The 17,759-nt window shown below is 40.0% G+C and overlaps 1 long non-coding RNA gene across 1 annotated transcript in view; it reads left to right on the forward strand.

Annotated features, from left to right (window-relative positions):
- Positions 1-17,759, forward strand: part of LOC116868976 — a 61,555-nt gene that overhangs the window by 30,336 nt on the left and 13,460 nt on the right. The window contains exon 2 of the long non-coding RNA XR_004382927.1: positions 17,392-17,495. This is a non-coding gene — a long non-coding RNA (uncharacterized LOC116868976). The remainder of the gene's footprint in view (positions 1-17,391; positions 17,496-17,759) is intronic.

Consider the following 17,759-nt stretch of genomic DNA (forward strand, 5'->3'; position numbering starts at 1 on the left):
CCCAAGGTCACATTGTGCACACAGAGCCACAGAGCAGGTACCAACTCCAACAGTCTGACTCTGGCTCTTCACCACCCTGCACGACTTCCAGGCTGAGAGGTGGGCAGAATGGAGCCCGGTGCAGGGGGGCAGGGTCAAGAGCAGTCAGGGTCAAGTCTCCAAGGCTCTCAGGGAAGCCCAGCTCTCTCCACATTGGCTGGTTTGCCTTAGCCTGATCCGCCCCCTCTGTTTATGGCTCAGCCCCACCCAGCTGTCAGCAAAGGGAGCAGATGCTCACTTAATCCTCGGGATTAGCTCCAGATCATGGAGAGTAAGCAGCAGTTGGCCAAGGTGCGAGGCAGGTGGTACCTTGCATGCACACACTTCTATATCCGGTTTCCTAAATGTAATGCAGATACCAGTTCTATCCCTGGATTTCTCTCCGTAATCCATGGAAGAAGCAGAGAGCTGAGACAAGCCTGCCAACACTTTCAGCCATCATAACTGACAAAGGAGATAACATTTTGTTATTTGGAAAATGCTTTAAAATCCATAAGTGAACAACGGAATATGGATCTCAGTCTGTGTGTGTGTAGGAGACAGACAGACACAGAGACAGAGATAGATATAGTTATAGAGAGATACACCCTAGATACAAGATAGATACAGATATAAGAGATATCTTATAGAGAGATACACTCTAAACTCTAAAGAGCTATATACTTAAAGTATAACAACTCAATTTTTGATGTATGGAATATATGTACCCATATACATATCCATTATGTCCTCAAAAGTGGAAAGAAATAACTAGCCTTCTTGTGAACCAAATATGTGGTTGAGAGAGAGCTAGAGACCATTAGATGCCTGGGGTCCCTTACAAGCTGTGTAACCTAGGGCAAGAGAACAGCAGCCTCACTCTTCATCTCAGACAGGTGGAGCAGTGCTTGCCCTTCTTGTCTCCTAGGCTCACGGTAAAGGGATCCATGTGCAAGTACTTTAGAAAGTAGAAAATGCCAAATACATGAAAGGGATAATTACCAGTAATCATCATCATCATCATAATTTAATACTGAGGATGACAGGCATGGGTGGGGGAGAAGCAGGCTCCCTTATAATTATCTGGAAGACACAGCCGAAAGCACATTTAAGCCATATTTCCCACCTACCACATTTCCTACCTCTGTACTTGCTATTCTCAATCCCAGATTCATAAAGGAACAGTACTGATTTGGTATTCTAAGGCGATTGCTGGCATAAAATCTATAAATTCAAAAGCCCCCTTTCCTCCATATTTGTTGATCTCTAGCTGGAGAGAGCTTGCATTGGTGTAAAAACTCACATTTGCCTTATTCTTTATGAAATGCAATGCCTCCCCTCCACTCAGCATAGTCTCCCTTTCTCTGGTCTCTGGGGACCACCCGGACCTCTGAGTAAAGTACTCTTGGTCTGGGAATTGACCTGTGCTAACCAAATGTGTAAGTCACTAAAATCAAGCAAGACTATTTTTAAGCTACCTTTGGGGCTGCACGCCCACCTGGCCAACGTGAACTACTTAGCAAATTGTTCCTTCCTCCCAGGAACTGGTCTTGCCTCTTTTATAGCCAAGCTGCTTGTCTACAGTTCTTCCCTCCGTTTATGTCTTCCATCCTCTTTGCCCCAAGAAGCCCATCTTTATCTACGTTCTTTCTTCCCTTCTCAGCCCTCTTCTCTTCCTTCTCCTTTTTTTCTAAGGACTGGGACAGAAAGTTACTAGGGCGGCCTCAGGTTTTTCCCTTTTCCTGTTCTCCTTCCCCCTTGGCTTTGCTACTTTTCCAGACTTCAGACTTCTTTTCTCAGATAACTTTATATGTTCCCTGCTTTTTTTAATCAGAACTTATTGTTATTTAAAAAATAAAATAAGACTTCTATGCACCACAGTGCTTACTTTTTCCCATTCTCCTCTCCTCATAGAGTTGTTGTGCCCTTCTCAGTCATATTAGGCGCTCCAGGGGAAAAGAAAGAAGTAGGCAGCAAAATCCTTGTGTTTCTGGATATGAGGGTCGAGGTAAGGGAAAAGGAGATGAACAGTGACCTAGCTCACCACTCATCTCCTCTCCCTTTTGGATATTCACACTCTCCCTTCTTATTGTCCCCACAAGCCCTAGACCTTATAGGGGGCAAGTTTTCCCCAAGACCACAGCTCTCCAAGAGGGAAAATGTCTCTTAAAGGAGCAACTGCCCTTGGCTTCTGAGATTATAGGAAACGTTGATTTCTTCTTTACTACTTTTTCTTTATTTTCTGAGTGTTCTACATGAAAACTGTTTTTCAAGAAAAGAATTCAATAAACTACATATTTTAACCTTCCCTTGAAAAATGTCTCCAATATTTACTGTACCATTTCTCTCCTCCCCTTCAGAGACAAGCTGAATTCAAGAGAAGATTCTAGTACAGCAGTTGTCTGTTTCCTCACACTGTGTTAATGCCTTTTAAAGTACTATTTTCATAACCAATAGACCCTTTTTGACCTTTATTTAATGCTTTTTACTATAATTTTACATAAACTGATATTAATATTTCGGGGACTAATTTTCTTTTTTGTATTTTCCTGTCTTCTCTTCACCCATCCTTTTATTTCTAACTTTTCTTCCTTTGCCGTCTTATTTAGGTGATTCTTTCTCTTAGGTATATCATTATCCCAATATGAAAGTCATCAATTTTAATATTGGATGTTAAGGCACTTGTAATTATTGGCATAACATGCACCTTGCCTTACTCATTCCATCTTCTTGTGAGTTTCCTTTTGTCTGGGCATTCTCACTGGTGCCCTGGTTTTCTGTCTTCGACTCTGCAGGTACAATTATTTGCTTATACATTCTATAGTTATTTATAATTAAAAATTATGGGTTTTATTTCTAATATCTTGCCAGATATGCATTTGCATGTCTCTTTATCAAAGTTGATATCAATTAATACATTTTGAGCTGATTCCTACCATTCCCACATTATCTCTCCTTCTTTTTTTCAAGAAGTATATCCTGGTTTTACAACTTGAATTTCTGTGCCTTCTTCTAGTATTTTCTGATTTCAGTTAGTTCCTGAGCTCAAATCCCTTGCTCCCAGTGCACAGATGGGTCTTTGGTGTCTATAACAATATGTGTTTACTGCTGTCAGAATAAGCAGCAAATTGGAAGCATTTGTATTTAACTACGAAAAACACAAGGCATTGGGTGGGGAGGAAGCAGAGAGAGAGAGAGGGAGGAGAGAAAGAGCTTCTGCCCCTGATGGGAACCCAGCGCCGGTACTGGGCCCCAGGAAGGGGCAGAGGGTGGTACACCTTCTCAGTTGTGAAGAGCTCTGTGAGTCTGTTTCCAGCTCGGATACTTTGGGATTTGTGTAGCCCAGACCTGGAGGCAGGTCTTTCCTTCCTCCAAGTCAGGCCCTTTTCGATTGGCCTCACCAAAGCCTGAAGCTCCAGACCCCTTGAAGCCTGTGTCTCCACAATGGACAGGACAGTGGGCGTGGACACATCCAAGGACATCAGAGCAGGAAAGGTGAAGACAGGTAGGAGTCATGTGGTGACCCTGAGGTGAGAGGCAGTCCTGCTAGTGCGTGAATCACTCCCCGGGGACTCTCAGAAATAGCTAGTGACCTTTGCAGGGACGTCTGAGGTTGTACTGTATACATGGAAGGGACTATTGAGCCAGAAAGTTTTGGACTGCACAGTTCATGATTAAGTCAATTAGCTGTATGTCTTCTAAGCTATTCATATTTTTCATGTTTAAAGGATTCTTTATCGCTGTGCTGCTCCTTTAGGCACCCAAGACACTGTTACCCAAGTGTAGTCTTTAACACACACACACACATGCATACACAACACAGCATCCGTTAATGTCTCCTACAGTCTGTGTGTTGCTCTGTATACTCAGGACATCACCCTCCCTTCCAGCCTTTTTCTGGTCACCTGTTTTTTGGCTTAGAGTTCCCTGAGTACACCTCTGGCTTTCCTCAGGACACTGCTTCCAGTTGAAATGGCTTCCCAATACGTGTGTGATAACAAGGTGGAGCCACTTTCTCTGTGAAACCTCTTGGGTTCTCCTCCAGTCTTATTCCCGAGGGAGACAGGGCTCCTCCTCCCCCTCTGTGCTCCTGCTCAGCTCTAAACAGACATCTACCTCACTGTCACAGACAGTGCTTCTTGTGGTTTTAACTTACATTCTTGTCTTCTTTGGCATTATTAGACCTTTGAGAGCAGAAGAAGAAGGTGTTGTTTATTCTTCTTCATAGCCCCAGAGCCAAGGACAGCTTCTGCAACATTAGAAGAGGTAGTGAACCTGTGTTTAGGATGAATGGAGAAATGAATGAATGAATGAGACAGAGTGACTGAGAGAGGGTGTGCAAGTCACTTGCAGAAGCAATGGAAGGCCCAGCTAAGGAGGGGGCTTTCAGTCTATTGGCAGTAGGGAGCCACTGAAAGCATCGGACAGAACAAACATTCCGAGTGCTCTGAATAAAACACCAATGAAGAGAGATCTTCTGGGCCCCCGTGCACCCTTAACTGCAAGTGAGCTTGATGCATGGAAATGGCACCCCTGCAAAACAAGCATTTAGGTAACATCCTTTCTCTGCAGTGTCCAGAGAAATTATGCCAGTTAAAGCGATAGAAACAAAGTAGAAATCATAGGCTCATGGATGATGGTGGCCTTTTTCTGCTATAATCATAGAGGTCATGATCTCAGGAGTTGTATCTAACTGAATAGGAAATTCAAAAAATAATACTGGAACCAGAAAAAAAAAACAAACTCAAAAACCCCTTATTTCCACTCCATTTTTTTTTCCTATAATTACCAATAACCCGCTATTAGACTTCAAGGACAAAAATAACTCTTAAAGCTCCAGACAGAGGTGCCAAACTAGTCTTTTTCACCCTGGAAGCATTTCAGAAAGAATACTCCCCTGGTCTTTGAGGGTCTGTAATTGTCAGCATCCCTGAAGCCCATGGGGTCATGCAGGTGGTGGGTCTCTATGCTATGATTATGCCTCGCCTTGGAGCTGTATTCTGACACCTCTGGGGCTGTCGGCTCAGGACAGTGTCTGCCCAGCGAGAAGGGCTGGGGAAGTTGAGCAATACAGGACCAGTCCCGCAGGGAGAGGATTTAGTGTTGGGATGGGTACAGAAGAAATCTAGCGCGAAAGATGGCCAGTGTTATAAAGCCTGAAGAGGCGAAGGAAAAGAGAGGCAGAAGTACAAGCTCACCAAGGAGGAGTCCAACCCGTCCCTCCCTCAGTAACCCAAGTACCACTGTATGTTTGCAAACTGTGAAGAACCGGATCTCGGCCATTGCCTGGGAAGGGTAGCTCTGAAAGCTGCCGACCGTGCCACAAACTGCCCCTTGACAAAGGCCAAACCAGTTCTCTTTGCACTTCCCGCACATTGCCTTGGTGTTTCCTCTTTTCCCCATGATGTGCAGTTTCTTTCCCTAGCCCAACAAGGACAAATTCTGTTCGGTGGAGATGTGCTAATTATCTAATTAAAGGATAACGTTCTGTCAGGGTCATCTGAATTGAAGAAGTAGCAAGATGAGCAGCCAGTGACAAGAGGCCACATGGCAGGCAAGAAAAGTGATCCAGGAGCAAGGGCACCTGTGGTCCTTTATTCTGGAACAAACGCCATGGTTGTGGTGGTAACAGAAATGCCCTCAATGTCTGTCATGCTCCTTTTTCCTTTGTGATAGGCTTGGCAGCCCATGAACCATTTTTCCAGAATAGTTAAGAAGCAGTGAGGACAGAGAGATTTGGAATCCTCTGCTTAAAAGCATAACTCAGGTTCTCTGTGAGATATGATTGGCAGGAGAGAAGAGAAATCTCTCCCCTGCCAGCTAACAGTTTGATGAGGGAAGCAGAATCTTCAGCATGAGTCAGAGTGGAGGAGCCCAGACTCTGGAGGTGGAGACTGAGGGGAGAAGTAAGGAAAGCAGATTACTTCTTGGGAGCCATTGAGATGTTCAGGTTTTCTGTGAGAGCACCCCAACTACCTGCAGACTGTGGCCCACACTGCCTCTCCCTCATTTTGTATTCTAGCCACAAAGGAGCTGCCAGAGGCGAGGAGACCTGGAGAGTGGTGGCTGGCAGCCAGGGCACCTTCAAGCTGGAGCCCTTCTCAGAATATTCAAGTCCACTGGGTGAGGCGTGAACAGCAGCATTAAGAATTACAATCAATAGGATGCTTCTTTTTCATTAACACACCAATGAAGAGATGAAAAGAAAGCACTTGACTATAGCTTGTCAAATCTGGAGAATACTGTTTTGTGAGGCCAACATATGGAACACTAATTGCTGATGTCCTCCTTCAGGGTCTTTGGCTAAGTTGTACGTCCCTCATGCACAATGCCACCAGCGTGGCCTCTTCCTCCTCTTTCTACCTGCTTCCACAGAGAGTAGTAGAAGGATAACCAGAGCCGAGTGCCCTGTTCAGATCCTTTTCTTTCAAGAGTCCAAATATAATCAGGCCCTGAACTGTGAGTAGACAGAGGAAAGAAGAAAGAGAAGCAGTGGAACTCCTTGGTCACTGCCAGGAGCAAGATGAGGGCAGGGGACCATAGGTTATGGGACCACAGAGACAAATAAGATTCAATCCTAGTCCACAAAGAACTCACTATCTAGTGAGGAAGATATCCAGAACTGATAAGGTGGTGCAAGGGCAAATTAACTGAGAAACTTCAGGGATCTTCACTCAAATTTATACTAATTCTTACAATTCTTTCTTATAACAAAGATTCCTCAAATTATATAAGCTTCAGACTCCACAAAACCTAGATCCACCATCATGTGCCAGGTCATATGACAATAATATAATCTTAGAGAATGTGCGTGTAACCCTGATCTGGGTTGACAGAGGGTCAGAAAAGCTGTTCAAATGAGTCAACACTTGGCTTAACTAAGCCATTCTCATTGCTAATTAAGAAAAAGCCATCCCAATAGACGTGATGTGATATCTTATTGTGGCTTTGGGTTACATTTCTTTGATAATTAGCAATGTTGGCCATCTTTTCATAACATTTAGCCACTTGTATGTCTTCTTTAGATAAATGTCCACTAAAGTTTTTAGCCCATTTCTAAATCAGGTTATTAGCTTTTTTTGCTGTTGAGACATAGGAGCTTCTTACACATTTTCTCCCATTCTTCAGTTGTCTTTTCATTTTATTGATTAACCTATTTTCCCACCATTGTTTGTTGAAGAGACTATCTTTCCCCCATTGTGTATTCTTGGCACCATTGTTGAACATCAGTTGACTATATATATATATATATATATATATATATATATATATATATTTCTGGACTTTCTATTCTCTTCTATTGATATATATGTCTGTCTTCATGTCAGTACCATACTGTTTTAATTACTATAGCTTTGTGGTATATTTTGAAATCAAGAAGTGTGATGAATCCAGATTTATTCTTCTTTTTCAAGATTGTTTTGGCTATTCAGACTTATGTGGTTCCATATGAATTTTATAGAGTTTTTTTAAAAGATTTTATTTTTATTTATTTATTTGAGAGAGAGAGAGACAGGTAATGATACAAGAGAAAGAACAAATAGGGAGGAAAGGGAGAAGTAGGCTCCCCCTGAGCAGGGAGCCTCACGTGGGGCTTGATCCCAGGACCCTGGGATCATGACCTGAGCTGAAGGCAGACACTTCATCGACTGAGCCACCCAAGCACCCCTACAGAATTATTTTTTTCCATGTCTGTAGGAAATACTTTTGGGATTTTGATAACAAAAGCATTGAATCTACAGAGCACTTCGGGTAGTATGGACATCTTAATATATGAGATATCACCTCCCACCTATTAGAACGGCTATTATCAAAAAGACAAAAGACAATAAGTGTTGGTAAGGAGATCCAGAAATTGGAACACTTGTGCACTGTTGGTGGGAATGCAAAATTGTACAGTCACTATGGAAAACAGTATGGAGGCTCCCCCCAAAATTAACAACTGAACTACCACATGACCCCAGGAATCATGCTTCTGAGTATCCAAAAGAATTTAAATCAGGATCTTGAAGAGATCTTAGCACTTCCACGTTCATTGCTTGAAGCATTATTCACAATAGCCGAGAAGTGGAAACAACCTTAAATGTCTATCAACAGAAGAATACATAAAGAAAATGTGGTATAACAGTCCAGTGGAATATCATGGGAGGATGCAGCCTTAAGAAAGAAGGAAATCCTATAATACGTGACAATGTGGATGAAGCTGAGGACATCACAAAGTCACAAAAGGACAAATACTACATGACTCTGGCATCCCTAGCAACTGGTTAGAAATGCAAGTACCTAGATCCTTTACCAGACCTACCAAATTGAAAATCAGAGAGTGGTCTCAAGAATCTGTTTTAATAAGCCCTCCAGGTTATTCTGAGGCATACTAAAGTTTGAGAACCACTGCTTTAGACTGAGGGGTGGGAAATAAAAATGATTTCCCTAAGTACTTTTCTTAAATTGTAGCCCTGCCCAGTGAGGAAGAAAGAATCCAATCACCACAAAAAAGCTATTTCACATGGTAAGGAAGGGAGAAATCTACATTCAGGATTATGGTATATTTTGCAGGGTGGGGGGAATGCATTAGTATATTCTGTCAGGACCAAACTTTTCACTGTTTGATCACACCTCATTTGCATTTTTAATAGCCCCCATTAGACAGCCTCTGAGCTAATTAGGCAGGCGTCTATAATAGAAGACTTCTGTTTCCTGTTTTCAGAACTCAGAAACTAATGGCTGAAGCACTGCTAAAACAATTAAGTAATAAGAAAAATACTGTGTAAGATTGGCAAAAGCACAGCTGCCATAAATCATTACAAATGACTCGCAGCTCAAAATGTTTAATTAGGGAAGAAAAGTAACCTATCACATGTTGGGATAGCAGGGGAAAACAGAGGGAGAGGGACCCTGGAACACAGAGTTGATTACCCTCTGCCAAGTGGAGATGGGGTGGGGGGTTGTGATTCCAGGGATTCTAGTACTGACAGTGTATTCCTATGCATTAGGCATCTCTTACTACATCTAAGTTCAATAATAAATGAAAACAATAGCAGCCCAATAAAATCAGGTCTACTAAAGATAAAGACTTATGGAAATGAAATATGGGTTTGCCACCAGAGGAAGAAATGTAACAAACCGAGATGCTGGCTGGGGGCAAAGGCAAAGGGATGAATGGACTGTAAGATAAGAAGTTATAAATATGAACTACAGACCCATGTTCATTTTCAGAATTGAGATCAATAAGAGCTTACCTATTTCCTTTTTTATGCACATATTTGTATGTGTCAGTCAGTTTTCTACTCTCTCTTTCCTCTGTAGCTTGATATAAGGAGAGTTGGTGATGGTTAATTGTGGGAATTTAGTGTTCAGGTTATAGAATATACAGATGGAATTCTGGCTAGTTTAACGTTACCAAAACATAGACATAGACAGGATTTGGTGTCTCCGCTTTTTTTAGGAGAGGGTATGCATACCTTTATTAGCATGAGGATTAGTCTCTTAGGTGGAAGCAAGACGATTTTATTACCATTATACAAAAACTTGACTACAGCAGAAGGGGGTGTATCTGGATGCTGAGGAGTCACAGGGTGAACTCTGCCATGAGTATCACTTATCCCTCAGTTCCCATTTGCTTTCATATACTCTCTTCCCTACTGTCATAGCAGAAAGCCTGCAAACTACATTTCTACACTGTTTTTCTCTGTTTGGAATACATAGAATGGCTTGGTTATTTCTTCTGACAAGACACTGAATGATACATAGGATGTGATTAATTAGACTGTAATTCGAACATAGATCTGTTTTATTTGCAAGTATCACTATAAAATGAACTCACCTACCTTCTAAATGCTGTTAATTTGTATTAAGTGTGAACTCCTGTAATTCACATTGATTAACTTATAAGTTTAGTATAATTCTGGTACACTTTATACTGAACCATTAAGGAAGAATTAATTTGATGACTTCAGGATGAATTCCAATTTTATTCTTTCATGCATTAAGTCAAATAGTTATAGACCACAGGCTACATATTGAGCACTGTGCTAGGCACTTCGAGGGAAATAAGAAAGGATAACACTTTGTCTGGGTCTCAATACTAAGATATGTCACAAGGCTATAAGCATCAAATGAAAACAGACAGACACATACACACACAATTAGTTGGGATTTATTTGTTCCTAAGGAAAGATCATGGTGTGTTGGAGAAAAGTAAACATTGAACTGATCCAAACTCATTCATGATAAAAACTCTCAGCAAATTAGGAATAGATGGGAACTTTCTCAACTTGTTAAAGACTATCTACAAAAAACCTACAGTTACCATCACACTTAATGGTGAGAAACTTGAAGCATTCCAACTAAGATCAGGTACAAGGCAAGGATGTTCTCTCTCATCACTCCTTTTCAACATTGTCCTGAAAGCCCTTGCTAATGTGGTAAGTCAAGAAAATAAAATAAATGCCATACAGATTGGGATGGAAGAAGGAAGATATAAAACTGTCTTTATTCATAGATAACATGATGGTCTATGTAGAAATCTGAAAGAATCAACCAAAAAAACCTCTCCTGGAACTAATAAGCAATTACAACAAATAGTAATTATCCTTGCAAGATACAAGGTTAATATACAAAAGTCAATTACTTTCCTATATGCCAATAAAGAGCAAGTGGAATTTGAAATTAAAAACACTTATATTTATATTAATTTATACTTATATTAACATCCTCAAAAATGAAATATTTAGATACAAATCTAACAAAATATATGCAAGATCTATATGAGGAAAACTATAAAATTCTGATGAATGAAATCAAAGAATTAAAGAGATTGAGAGATATTTTGTGTTGATGAACAGACTCAAGGTTGTCAAGATGTCATTTCTTCCCAACTTGATCTATAGTTTCAATGCGGTCTTAAAATCCAAGTAAGTTATTCAACATATATTAACAAATTGATTTGAAAGTTTATATGAGAGGTAAAAGACTCAGAATAGTCTACACAATCTTGAAGGAGAAGAAAGTTGGAGGGACAACACTACCTAACTTCAAGGCTTCCTATAAAGCTACAGTAATCAAGACAGTATGGTATTGGTAAATGAATAGACAAATAGATCAGTGGAACAGAATGAAGATCCCAGAAATAGACCCCCATAAATACAGTCAACTGATCTTGACAAAGAAGCAAAGCCAATACAATGGAGCAAAGATAGTTTTTTCAGCAAGTGGTGCTTGTTGAAAAACTGGACATGCACATGCGAAAAAAAAAAAAAAAAAGGTAATCTAGACACAGACCCTACTCCTTCACAAAAATTAACTCAAAATGGACCATAAGCCTTAGGTTTATATAAAATGCAAAACTATAAAACTAGAAGTTAACACAGGAGAAAATCTAGATGACCTTGGGTGTGTACAGTGATGCCTCTAGATAGAACACCAAAAGACATGATCCGTAAAATAAATAATTGATAAGAGGGTCCTCATTAAAATTAAAAACTTCTGCTCTCTGAAAGGCAATCTCAATATCATTGAACAAAAATATTTGCAAATTGGAGAAAATATTTGCAAAAACACATCAGATAAAGGACTGTTCTCCAAAATATGCAAAGAACTCTTAAAACCTAACAATAAGAAAACAAACAACCCCATCAAAAAATGAACAAGACTTTAGCAGACACCTCACCCAAAAAAACATATAGATGGCAAATAGCATATGAAAAGTTTCTCTACATCCTATGCCATCAGGGAAATGTAAAGTAAAACAACAATAGGACACCACTTCATACCTATTAGAATGACCAAAATCTGAACACCAAATTCTGGGGAGGATGTTGAAGGAACTCTCATTCATTGCTGGTGGGAATGTAAAATGTTATACCCATTTTGGAAGACATTTTGGCTTGGTGGTTTCTTACAAAACCAAACTCTTACCATATGATCCAGCAATGGTGATCCTTTTTATTTACTCAAAGGAGTTGAAAATTTAACATCCACATAAAAACCCGCACACAGATGGTTCTAGCAGCTATATTCACAACTGCCCAAATTTGGGAGCAACCAAGATGTCCTTTAGTAGGTCAATGGATAAATAAACTGTGGGACATCCAGACAATGGAATATTATCCAGCATTAAAAAAGGGTAAGCTATCAAGCCATGAGAAAACATAGAGGAACCTTAAATACATATTATTAAGAGAAAGCAGCCTATCAGAAAAGGCTACATACTATATGATTTCAACTATATGACATTCTTTAAAATGCAAAACTTTGGAAACAATAAAAAGATCAGTGATTGCAAAGGGTGGCAGGTAAAAGAGATGAATAGAGCACAGAGGATTTTTAGGGCAGTAAAACTACTCTGTATGATATTACAGTGATGGATTTATATCATTATACATTTATCCAGATCCACAGAGTATATAACAGGAGTGAATCTGATGGTAAACTATGGACTTTGGGTGATTATGATATGTCAGTGTAGCTTCATCCGTGATTACAAAAGAAAAGTACCACTCCAGTGAGTGAGGCTAACAATGGGGAAGGCTATGCATACGTAGGGGCAGAGGTTATAAGGGAAATCTTTGTACCTCCTTCTCAATTTTGTTGAAAATCTAAAATTTCTCTAAAAGAATCAAGTCAAAAAATTAAGCTGAGGGCCCCTGGGTGGCTCAGTGGGTTAAACCGCTGCCTTCTGCTCAGGTCATAATCTCCGGGTCCCGGGATTGAGTCCTGCATCGGGCTCTCTGCTCAGTGGAGAGCCTGCTTCCCTCTCTCTCTCTTTCTGCCTGCCTCTCTGCCTACTTGTGATCTCTGTCAAATAAATAAATAAAATATTTTTTAAAAATTAAGCTGAATCTTTTTTAAAAAATATATTTTTAATTTATTTATTTGAGAGAGAGCGCATCCGTGCTGCACTCTCACATGAGCAGGGGGGAGGGGCAGAGGGAGAGGGAGAAGCAGGCTCCCTCTTGAGCAAGAAGCCCAGCACTGGATTGGATCCTAGGATCCCATGATCATGACCCAAGCTGAAAGCAGACACCCAACCGACTGAGCCACCCAGGCACCTAAATTAAGCTGAATCTTAAAGGAGAGTCTAGGAATTAGAAAGATGGAGACAAGAAGTTAATGTAGATAAAATTAATATTTCAAACTATACACTCAGTTTCACTACTTTATTGCATCATAGCCACTTAACTTAGGGGTAGAAAAACTACAACCCGTGGGCCAAATCTGACCCTGTTTTTGTACTTCCTGTGAGCTAAGTGATTTTAACTATTTGGAAAAAAATTAAAAATAATATTTTATGGTGTAAAAAAATTATTCAAATTTTAGTGTTTATCAATACAGTTTTTTTTGGAGCACAGATGTACCCTTTTGTTTATATATTGTGTGTGGCTGCTTACACTTTACAAAGGCAGAGTTGAGTAGTTAAAACAGAGACAGTATGGTCTGTAAAGGCTAGAATATTTACTATTGACTTGTTGCTAAAAATCTGCTGCTCTTGACTTAACATATTACCTTGCAATTAAATTACACCATCTCAGCTCAGAGCTCAAAATATACAAGGCATTTTCAGATGCTTTGTACTAGTTCCTGTTCTGTCTTGTCTCTCACTTTGCTCTTCAATCCCTTTTTCCCCACTTCGGGGTCCTCACCTTTTATTCAAATAGCTGGCTCATATACCCATATAAACTACTTCCCTTATTCTTCCCACTAAAAATTCCATCTCACTACTTTTCTGTTTTGTTTTATTTTGAGAGGGTGATAAAATATTGAGTAGATACAAAAGAATGAAGTATCTATAGATTATAAAGCATAACAAAACAAACATCTATATATCCTCCATCTAGCAAAAAAGACAAAACACTCTCATTATTTCAAAAACTCCCTGGACATACCTCACTCTTTTTATTATACCTTTGATATTTGAGTCTTGCCTCCTTGGTGAGGCCCTCCCAAATATCTCAAGCCAACACACATGGTACATGTAGCTTATAATCAGGACACAAACTTTAGTGATAGCTTGGAAATTTAGAATTTAGAAATTAGGTTTAGAAACTCAATGCATAAGTTGAACTATATCTAAACCACCTCTCAAAATACGCAGCCTCATATACAACTCTTTGCTTGTAACATTCTGCATGCCAAATATACCTGTCCATAATCTCGAGCTCTTCTTCAACCAAGAAAGAAGAGAATTTCAGAGAAGTTCATTTTCCACACTTACTGAATATCTTCAGACGGTTGAAAGATGGGTGTTCCTCACATTAACATGCTACCACCATTGGTGATTAAAATCTATGAAAACAACTACAGAGGCAATTAGGTCAACTTTACAACTTAAAATAAAGCCAAAGATGACTCCCTATCAAATTATCTGAGTTAGTGAAATGGGAATCTAAACACTCCCTCCATCTCCCTTGCCCCAACATGATATTTCGACTGCTTTTTATAAACACATGATGGTGGCTGAGGTTCAAAGAAACTATTGCAGAGGGAAAAGCCTTGGGCTCATAGCTAGGAGTACTGAGGTCTTGTTCTAATTCCACTGTGAATTCTCTCTGAAGAATCAAGAAGTAACTACTCTCTTGCCTTCAGTTTCTTCATCTGTAATTTCTGAGATGCCTTCGTCTCTTATCATTCTAAATTCATGGGCCGTTACCAACATCAACAGGTAACAATGTCAAGTCTTCCACATCTGTGCTCATCCCCTTCTTTTCAATCTCTGCCTCACCAAAAATGGCCATCTACTCTACTCTGACTGCTAAATATTATTAACCAAAGAAATGATTCTCGCTACTTCGAGAGGCATCAGAATTTAGGTCTGAATATCTTCTATGTCCTCACCATGATCCAACTGGTGTTCTGAAGCTCAGTTGATCAGGAAATGCTGAAAAGGGGGAGAATAAAACCACTCCTGAGAATTGCCACATAAACAACTTCAGCAGTAGAGGCCATTAGAGGGAGATTAAGGCTGATTTTGATATTACCAAGGAGGAATTGGCACCATTGGTGCCAACTTCAGTCGTTACTATGGTCCGAAACAGCTTACCTCAGGAAGTTGCCTGCCTCCCCAACACAGTTCACATACCTTGGTTTTTGTTTTGTTTGTTTGTTTGTTCGTTTGTTTGTTTTGATAAGCAAGTTTTCTATAATTACCCTATTCTTTAAGCCAAACATTTTCTTCTTTTCCTTTCCGGTACATACCCTTGACCACTCCCAAACCAATCCTATCATAGTTCCACCTATACCTGCCTTAGAACAGATCAGTACTTCCTCTTCATGGGCTTTTCCCACCTCTGTGAACTTACATCTGATACATTGTCGGGGACCTGTTCCATCAAAACTTTGACCAACTATTGTATTTCACTCTCCAACTTCTGAAATATAGAAAAAAAATATGGATCTCTTCCTATATCTTCAGAATAAAATCACTCTCTTTCCTCTGCCTCCTTTGCTTTTTTCTCTTTCCCTTCAGTGCTGGGCCCAATCCCCCCAAACCCTGAAATCTAATAAGATACTGATGTGCACCCAGAAATATGTGTTTTTCAAAAACTCTGCCGGTGATCCTAAAGATGAGTACAATGTAAGGGAACAGTAGACTAGAACATATATGAGACTCTAGGAAGAAACTAAAATAACCCCAATAGCCAAAATAAATTTCAAAATGTTTAGTCATGATGTACCTTCTCATGGAAGGTGATCTTTTCTCATTTTTAGAGTTTACCTCACTTTTTATTTGGGCACATTATATAAGGTCATTTCCTAGTTTCTCACAGAAAATTCAAAACCATAAATGAAAAGCATGTGTAAGATTTGACTAAAAACATACACGACCATTGCACAAAATAGTCACAGGTGATGACTCCCTCCAAAGGAGATGTGAAGCAGAAATAAGAGTAGTTAGAAAGGAAATGTTTTGTCTCCCTACAGCTGCTATCCCCTTCCAGGTCTTTGCAACAAGGGAGACTTTTGGGGTTTGTTCTTTTTTTGGGTTCCAGACTTCTAGTTAGGTAATAAGAATTTTGTCTTTATCACCTTAATTTCCTTCTATGATGATTTAGATTTTTTTAAAAAAAGAAAAAGATCGATCTCACTTGGGCTACAAGCCTAAATTTCAGGATCCAAAGATATCTATCAGACCTGGCAACACAGCTATTAAAACGTGGTACTCAGTTACTTTAATCTCCACATTGGCAAAGGAAGGGGTTCCTAGAGGTAATTTGCTGGTGTAGATTTTATCTAATGCCATTTAATCTCTACGGTGGCCATCTTGAAATATGATTGCCAGAAGTCCTCTATTTTTTTTTTTATAAAGCATATCACTTCTCACACTAAAAGTCGGAGACCACCCTCTTTCTCATTAAACTTGTGATGACATTGGGAATTGCTTTGCCTAACAGAATGTGGCAGAAGTATTATTCTGGAATGCTTGACCCCAGAGAGTTTAAGAGGACTGGCAGCCTTTGTGTCTTTACTTTTGGAGTCCGCCCACCATGCTGTTAACAAATACAAAAAGGCAAGAGGCTCCGGAGGATGATGTGCCATCTTGGATGTCCCAGCCACAGCCAAGCTCTCAGCTAAAAGCAACAGCGTGAATGATCCTGCTCATCATTATGTGATGTAAAGTAATTGCCCAATTGAGCTCTGTCTGAATTCCTGATGTACAGAATTGAGAGAAATAATAAATTGTGGGTTTAAGCTACTAAGTTTGAGGTCATTCATTATGCAGCGCTGGATAACTACAATATTTTCCCACACTCTCCCACTGAAAACCTCACAGAGTACAGCGGTTTAGATATTGCTTGGGGCATAAAAACAGAGAAAACCTCTCTGTGTTACAGCAGAGTGTATCGGTATTAGTAATAATGATCTTAAGCCATCGTGATAACTTAAATGGTGCTTAAGGAAATAAGAATATCTGTCTAAACTTGCGTGATCTATTTAAGAAATAATCCCACTTGTTACATTTTTTGAAGATTAATACAGCAACTTTAAGGATGAGTATCAGGAACCTAGAACATTTGCTTATGTGAGAAGCTTCATTCCTGAGGAAGTTTGACAAATGATTCGTGCTTAGAAGAATTCTCTTGTCTTGAGATCAAAAGAGCCTGAAAAAGCGGAGATGAATGTAGAGTGATGTGAAAGACATCTCAAGGGTAAGGGTTGAAAGGTGGGAGACCGATCCCTAGAAGAATTCCCCTAACAGCCTACTATGCATCCTGACATTATCATTGAGCAATACTTTTAGATAGAGTACCTCACAGAGGAGGGCTGGATCTTAGCCCCACCACCACCATGTATTCTCTGTAGGCTTTGGCTAATTACTTAATCTCTCTCGAATGCTAGTTAAAGAACAAGTCTGAATACCACTGATTCTTCTTGCAGACAGACTCTACAAATTTCTGTTTGAGTGAAGAACATCATACCTCCCTTGTGGAATTGCAACTGCTGAGCCAATGTGACTTCCTCAGAGCCATGGGTTCATTCAGGTGAGGGTGGCTGACCTTTCCTAAGGTATTAGGTTCCTAAGCCTGCTGTAACAAAGTGCCACAAACATGGTGGTTTAAACAATAGGAATTTGTTTTCTCACAATTCTGGAAGCCGGAAGTCTGAGATCAAGACACCACAGGATTCGTTCCTTCTGGGGGTTCTGAGGGAGAATCTGTTTCATGCCTCTCCCTTACCTTCCAGAGGTTCATTAATAATCTTTGGTATTCCTTGGCTTGTTGTCACATCACCTTAATCTCTACCTT

Source organism: Lontra canadensis, unplaced genomic scaffold (genome assembly GCF_010015895.1).
Source record: "Lontra canadensis isolate GAN:19392208 unplaced genomic scaffold, GSC_riverotter_1.0 scaffold17, whole genome shotgun sequence".
Classification (NCBI taxonomy): Eukaryota; Metazoa; Chordata; class Mammalia; order Carnivora; family Mustelidae; genus Lontra; species Lontra canadensis.